General features: G+C 51.6%; 1 protein-coding gene across 4 annotated transcripts in view; it reads right to left on the reverse strand.

Moving 5' to 3' along the window:
• The window catches only part of LOC146830122 (casein kinase II subunit alpha-like), a 235,296-nt gene extending 231,961 nt beyond the window's left edge, over positions 1-3,335 (reverse strand). For 2 of the 4 annotated variants that reach the window (XM_085604348.1, XM_085604346.1), the window contains exon 1: positions 2,835-3,335. The gene's annotated coding sequence lies outside the window, so the exon portion shown is untranslated. The remainder of the gene's footprint in view (positions 1-2,834) is intronic. The other 2 variants (XM_085604349.1, XM_085604347.1) reach the window with 2 other exon arrangements.
• Positions 3,336-6,000: the final 2,665 nt, after the last annotated feature.

Here is a 6,000-nt window from a genome sequence, read left to right on the forward strand (position 1 = left end):
GAATGTTTGCAACTCCTCCTACTCGTTCCACCCTTCTCCAGCTAATGTTAGCTGAAGGCGCTTTTGCGGATTGGCTACACTAGGGTTACCTGAGAGCGCGCTTGGCAGCCCAAGACACCCTGTGACCCTATTTGGCTTGTCTTCTCAGAACGAACAGCCAAGGTAGCCAAGTAAAACATAGAGAGCTCATGGGTGTCTTCCTATGGCATCTTCCCTATTAGGGCCTCTGCCCCGAACACATGCCCCCTCCACCTCAGAACTTCCCTATGTCTCTTCACCCTACGATCACTGACACATATCTTCCCATCTCTCCGATGGCAGGATTCCTAAGAATTAGTACTCCATGCACGATGAATGATCACATAGAACGAGGGCCACTGGAATTATACGGCTTGGACGGGTCAAATTATGCCACACGGTTCACTAAATTATGCAGCAAGAAAAGGCAAATTATACATGTAAAGTGGAACATTACTTCATTATTTTCTCATGATTACACTTGTTAACACTGTCCGGGTAAATGTTGCACCTCGTTAGTACCGGTTTAACTCCCAAATAGGGCAATCGGCAACAGAAAGGTGACCAGTCAACCTTTGCAAAGAGCCTTACACTGTGCAGCAACATGCTATGCTGCATTTTTACTAACTTTTGAATAGTTTGAGCCAGAAACCAAGTTATTTGTTAAAATCTGCAGATTAGGCAGCAGATGATGGATTATGTGGCAAATGCGGCAATTCAATCATTATGAGAAAAACACGGCGGCCGCACAATTCCAGTGGCCCTGCATATAACTACTCATTACTTTGGATTCTGCACACGGTTGAGAAAGGGCACACAGAACCATGCTGTTGTCACACACTAGGAAAAATAATTGGAGGGAGCATTGGAGATTGGTACTGTGGAAGGTACTGGCAAGAGAGAAAAGAGTCCCTGGAACGGCTTACTTGTGAAATATAAAGTGTGTATAAAGGAGAAACGAAACATTAATTTCAGAGAGGGTAGGTGTACATTTGAGAGGAGAGGATGAGTATATGTGAGATGGGAGAAGCAGGACTTAAGGGTGAGAGTACTGAGATGATGGGGCTGAAAGTACAAGAAAGATCCCTTAGTGGAGGGGAAAGACTAGCCCAGGGAAGAGCTTCTCAAACGGTGAAGTGACAGTAAGAAGACAAAGGTGGAACAGGGTACCTACAGAAGTACAACATCATGGTACAGCAAGCTATCCAGGAGCTAGGGGTGGGCACAGCAGGCAGGGGTGTAGGTCGTAGGCACATAGGGATGCGGGATCCAAGAGCCTGACCCTAGGCAATGAGAGGGACAAGATGGCAGAACGCAATCTGCAGATTCTTGAGGGGTAGGTGAGGTGAAGGGCATAGCGACTAGGAAGAGGGATGGGGGCAGTGTGCTGGGAAGGTTGGGCGGGATAGCAGGGTACTCGTGGAAGCAGACACCTGGATGAAATGGGGGCAGTTAAGGGGTAGTCATATTGTCACAGAGGCCCTAGGGATCCAGCACTTGACCCAGGGTAGCGAGTGCGACACCCGATCTGCCCCATCTCCAGACTCTTGAGGGTGTGATATGAAGCGGGAAGAGTCGGGATAGGGACTGGGGAAGATAGCTGGGGTAGCAGAGTTCCTGTGGAAGCACGGCCCCAGAGCACAGCAGAATGCAGATACCTGGGAGAGCATGAACGGGCAGAGGGGGTAGGTCGGGGATGTAGTGCACCTAGGGATCCAGGTCTCAGGCCCTGAATGTGACAGCCCAACGCCAGACTTTTGATGGAGTAGGTCAGATGACGCGAGTAGAGCCAGGAAATGGGTGGGGACAGGGTACCCGGGAAGGAGGGCGATACCTGGGGTGGCAAAGTGTCAATGGAAGCACATTCCCTGGGCACAGTTGGATATGCAGACAGCTGAAAGAGCTTCAATGGGCAGAGGAGCTAGTTCCGGGGTCGCAGGACCGAAAGCGGTGACAGGAGGGCACTGCCCAGTTTCCAAATTCTAGAGGGGTGTGTGAGATGAAGAGGGTAGAGGCAGGATGGAGGTGGACGCGGTGTGTCTGCGAAGGATGAGGGGTGCCTGGGGTGGCAGAGCACCTGAGGCTCCAGGGAAGTGAGTGTGACGGGATGGCAGAGCCTCCTCTCCAGACTCTTGAGATGAAGAGGATAGAGGCAGGAGAGATGGGGGCATAGGGTGTATATGAAGGGGAGGGGGGGTACCTGGGATGGCAGAGGACCTGAGGCTCCAGGACAGTGAGTGTGACGGAAGGGTAGTGAGTGTGACGGGAAGGCACAGCCTCCTCTCCAGACTCTTGAGATGAAGAGGATAGAGGTAGGAGAGATGGGGGCATAGGGTGTATATGAAGGGGAGGGGGGGTACCTGGGGTGAGGGTACCTGGGATGGCAGAGGACCTGAGGCTCCAGGACAGTGAGTGTGACGGAAGGGTAGTGAGTGTGACGGGAAGGCACAGCCTCATCTCTAGACTCTTGAGATGAAGAGGATAGAAGCTGGAGAGAGGTGGGCATAGGGTGTATATGAATGGTGGGGTACCTGGGATGGCAGGGCACCTGAGGCTCCAGGGCAGTGAGTGTGACGGGAAGGCACAGCCTCATCTCTAGACTCTTGAGGGGGTGTGTGAGATGAAGAGGGTAGAGGCAGGAGAGAGGTGGGCATAGGGTGTATATGAAGGGGGGGGGGGGTACCTTGGGTGGCGGAGCACCTGAGGCTCCAGGACAGTGACGGGACGGCAGAGCCTCACGCCACCTACCCACCCCTGGGACTCCCCTACTCTGGCACACCCCGACCCCCCGCTCCCAGCCATCCCGAGCTCAGTACCTCTCCGCCGGGGTCTGCTCGGGCCGCTCCCCGGCGCTGGCGGCTCCTCTCCCGGCGGCGGGTGGTGCTCGGGAAGGGGCGGCTGCGGGGGAGGAGGGAGGAGCGCGGCCTGCGCGGGCCGCCAGGAGGCGCTGCGGAGGAGTAGACGGCCGCAGACCGAACTAGAGAAGCGGGATAGGGCGAGAGCACTTCACCGGCTTTGAGGACCGGAGCGGGCAGCGCCCGGAGCCCCGGGGACCTAAGGCCTCGGCGGGCTAGCCCTGCTGGCGTCTTCTCTGTCCCGTGCCGGCCGACCTCCTTTGCTCCCCTGGCCGCGGTGCGCATTCCTGCGGGACGGAGCGAGCCTTTCCTCCCATCGGCCCATGACCCGGGTCCCGCTGCCCCATACAGCCTGATATCGGGGTGTTCTTTTCGCCCCCAACTTCCTAGAAAAGTCCTCTTTCTACGTCCATGGTGCAGGCCAAGTCGGCCATCTTGAAAGCTGGCGACGCTAACAGACCCGTGTGGGAGTATTGAAGCCGCGCAGGAGGCGGCCATCTTTGGGAATACTGCCCCACTTTTCAGCTGGGTCCACAGACATTAAGGAAGGACGCAGCTCCTTAGACATAGAGGAGGGACTCAGCTCCAGTCTGCTAAAGTTCTGTACTTCCCTGTTGGCTTGATGAGGTGTTTCCGTAGTTCCAGAGCTTAGAACTTCACAAACTGCTGGCTATGAACTTGTCACGTGATCAGGGCCACAGGAAGTATGCGACGGCGCACCAAATTATGTGGCACGAAAAGCCAAGTTAAGCGGCACAACGTGGCAAATTTTTAATATTCCTTCCTGAAAGGAAGTCACAACACCACCAGGTGAGGTGATAAGTTTATTAGGTCCAGTCGTGGCAACTCCCACGCAGGAAACCTTATAAGGAAGCGTTCTACATTCTATGACAGATAGGTCCCAACACACCTCCCTATCTTCACAAAGAAAGAAAAGAAAAGAAAGAAGAGAAACAGGCAAGATAACAAGAAGAGAAACAGGAAAGTTTGATAAAGTAGAATTACATGAGCAATAAGGCCAATGAATCACATCATCTTAAAATCACGAAATTTGGCAGGAACAAGCTTCAACCTGGAGGATGCACCCCTCAAAGGAACCTGGTCAGAATGAACCCCACTTCCCCTCCCGTGAACACTGGAGGGCACAACAGCAGAAGGGGAATGAACACCCAATCTTTCGTTAACTACATCTACCATGGGTTTGGGTACAATGGAAACAGAAGACTCGTTCCAGACTCTTCCATCCGTCAACACTACGACATGGTCCTTCACTGCAGATACTCTTATAGGAGACAAGAAGCGAGACTCACCCTTGCGGAGAAATCCCGGCTTCCTGATCCTCACCCAATCACCCACCTTGACGTCAGGAAGATGGCGCACACCATCCCTAGTGTCATATTTAGACTGAACAGCGGCTCTAACATCAGTTACCACAGACCACTTCAGAGCATCAACCACCCTCCTGGACATCCACTCCTTGTTCAGTTTTGACCCCGCTACTCTTCCCCGAAGCAAGGTAAAAGGAGCAACACCAGTACTGACGTGCGGAGTCGTTCTCACAGCCCACAACATATCACAAACAGCCTTGCGCCAATGCAAACCTTAGAGGGATGTGAGAATATGTTTAATCCCAGCATCTCTGAGAAATTTTTGCATTTCAGACGAAGTTAACTGGGTACCATTGTCCGATGCTAATTCTTCTGGAAAACCCTCCCTGAGGAAAACGTCTTGAAAAAAACTAACGATGGAAGAGGAATTGATGCTGTCAACAAATCTTACCTCAGGCCATTTGGACATGTAGTCAATCATGACTAGAGCATATTTAGGAGAACTACCAATGAGCCCAAACGGACCAGCAATATCAAAAGCCAGCTTGGTCCAAGGAGTATTCTTGACAACAATAGGTTCAACTGGAGAGGGATGGGTCACCTGAGACTTATCACTCGTGACACACGTGCAACAGTCCCGCACAAAATGTTCAACATCTTTGTCCATAGCCGGCCACCAAAAGTCTTGCCTCACCCTACGCTTCATAGCACGAATCCCAGGATGCCCTTCATGAGCCAGATTAAGGATTTTGCTACGAATAGAGACGGGGACTACAAGCAAACCACCCCTACGTAATACACCATCCACCACAGACAGTTCATCCTTGCCCCTTTTGTAAGGCACCAACTCTGCGGAACAATCCTTATCATCAGGCCACACACTAGCTAGGAGGTCAATAACCCTCGTGACAACCGCATCCTCAGCCATGCCGTTCAACCACTCACATTCAGAAAGTGCACAACCCATTGTGTCTTCCAACGAGCATACAGCACATACGATCTCTAAATCATCATGTTCCGGAACATCATTCTCACACGAGAGGGGTAACCTAGACAGGCAGTCAGCAACGTGTTTTTTTGCCCCAGCCACATACTCAAGTCGATAGCGAAATTCCTGCAACCTGAACTGCCATTTCGCAATGCGTGGCCCGCCCGCCACCCTTGGTTGTGAATAAGTCGATTAAAGGTTTATGATCGGTCCTTAAAATGAATTCATTGCCCCACAAAAAATTCTTAAAATGTTGTACACCCCACCACAAACCCAGAGCTTCCTTTTCAATAGTTGAGTATGTAGACTCAGCACCCCTTAGGGTTCTCGAAGCAAAGGCTATAGTTTCTTCACGACCATCACTCCTCTTCTGGAGAAGAACAGCCCCCAACCCAACGTTGCTAGCATTGGTCGAAATGATACATAAGTCATTGATGTTGAACAGTTTGAGGGGTCGGGCTTGTACAATTTCTTTTTTTTTTTTTTTTGAAAAAAGTTTTATTGTGCAGAGAAAAGATTACAAGCACGGGCCTACAACCACCAGGGCCGGCCGCTAGTAGTTAAAGTGGTCAAGCAGATCAAAAACAATGACTGGCCCACAGGGGCTCCGCTATATCACAGTAGATCAGACTGCACATAAGGGAAGTCAGGATACACACTTTTAATATAAATAACAACAAAAATAAAGAAAAACAAAGCAAGGCGAAATGACTTGAAATGGGCGTCGAACCACAGCCGGGGGAGTCCACACCCGACCACCCAAGGGCGGCCAATAAAAGAAGGCCTGAGAGGGAGGGGGGGGCCACGGGAA

This window comes from Triturus cristatus, chromosome 5_1, assembly GCF_964204655.1.
Source record: "Triturus cristatus chromosome 5_1, aTriCri1.1, whole genome shotgun sequence".
NCBI classification, from domain to species: Eukaryota; Metazoa; Chordata; class Amphibia; order Caudata; family Salamandridae; genus Triturus; species Triturus cristatus.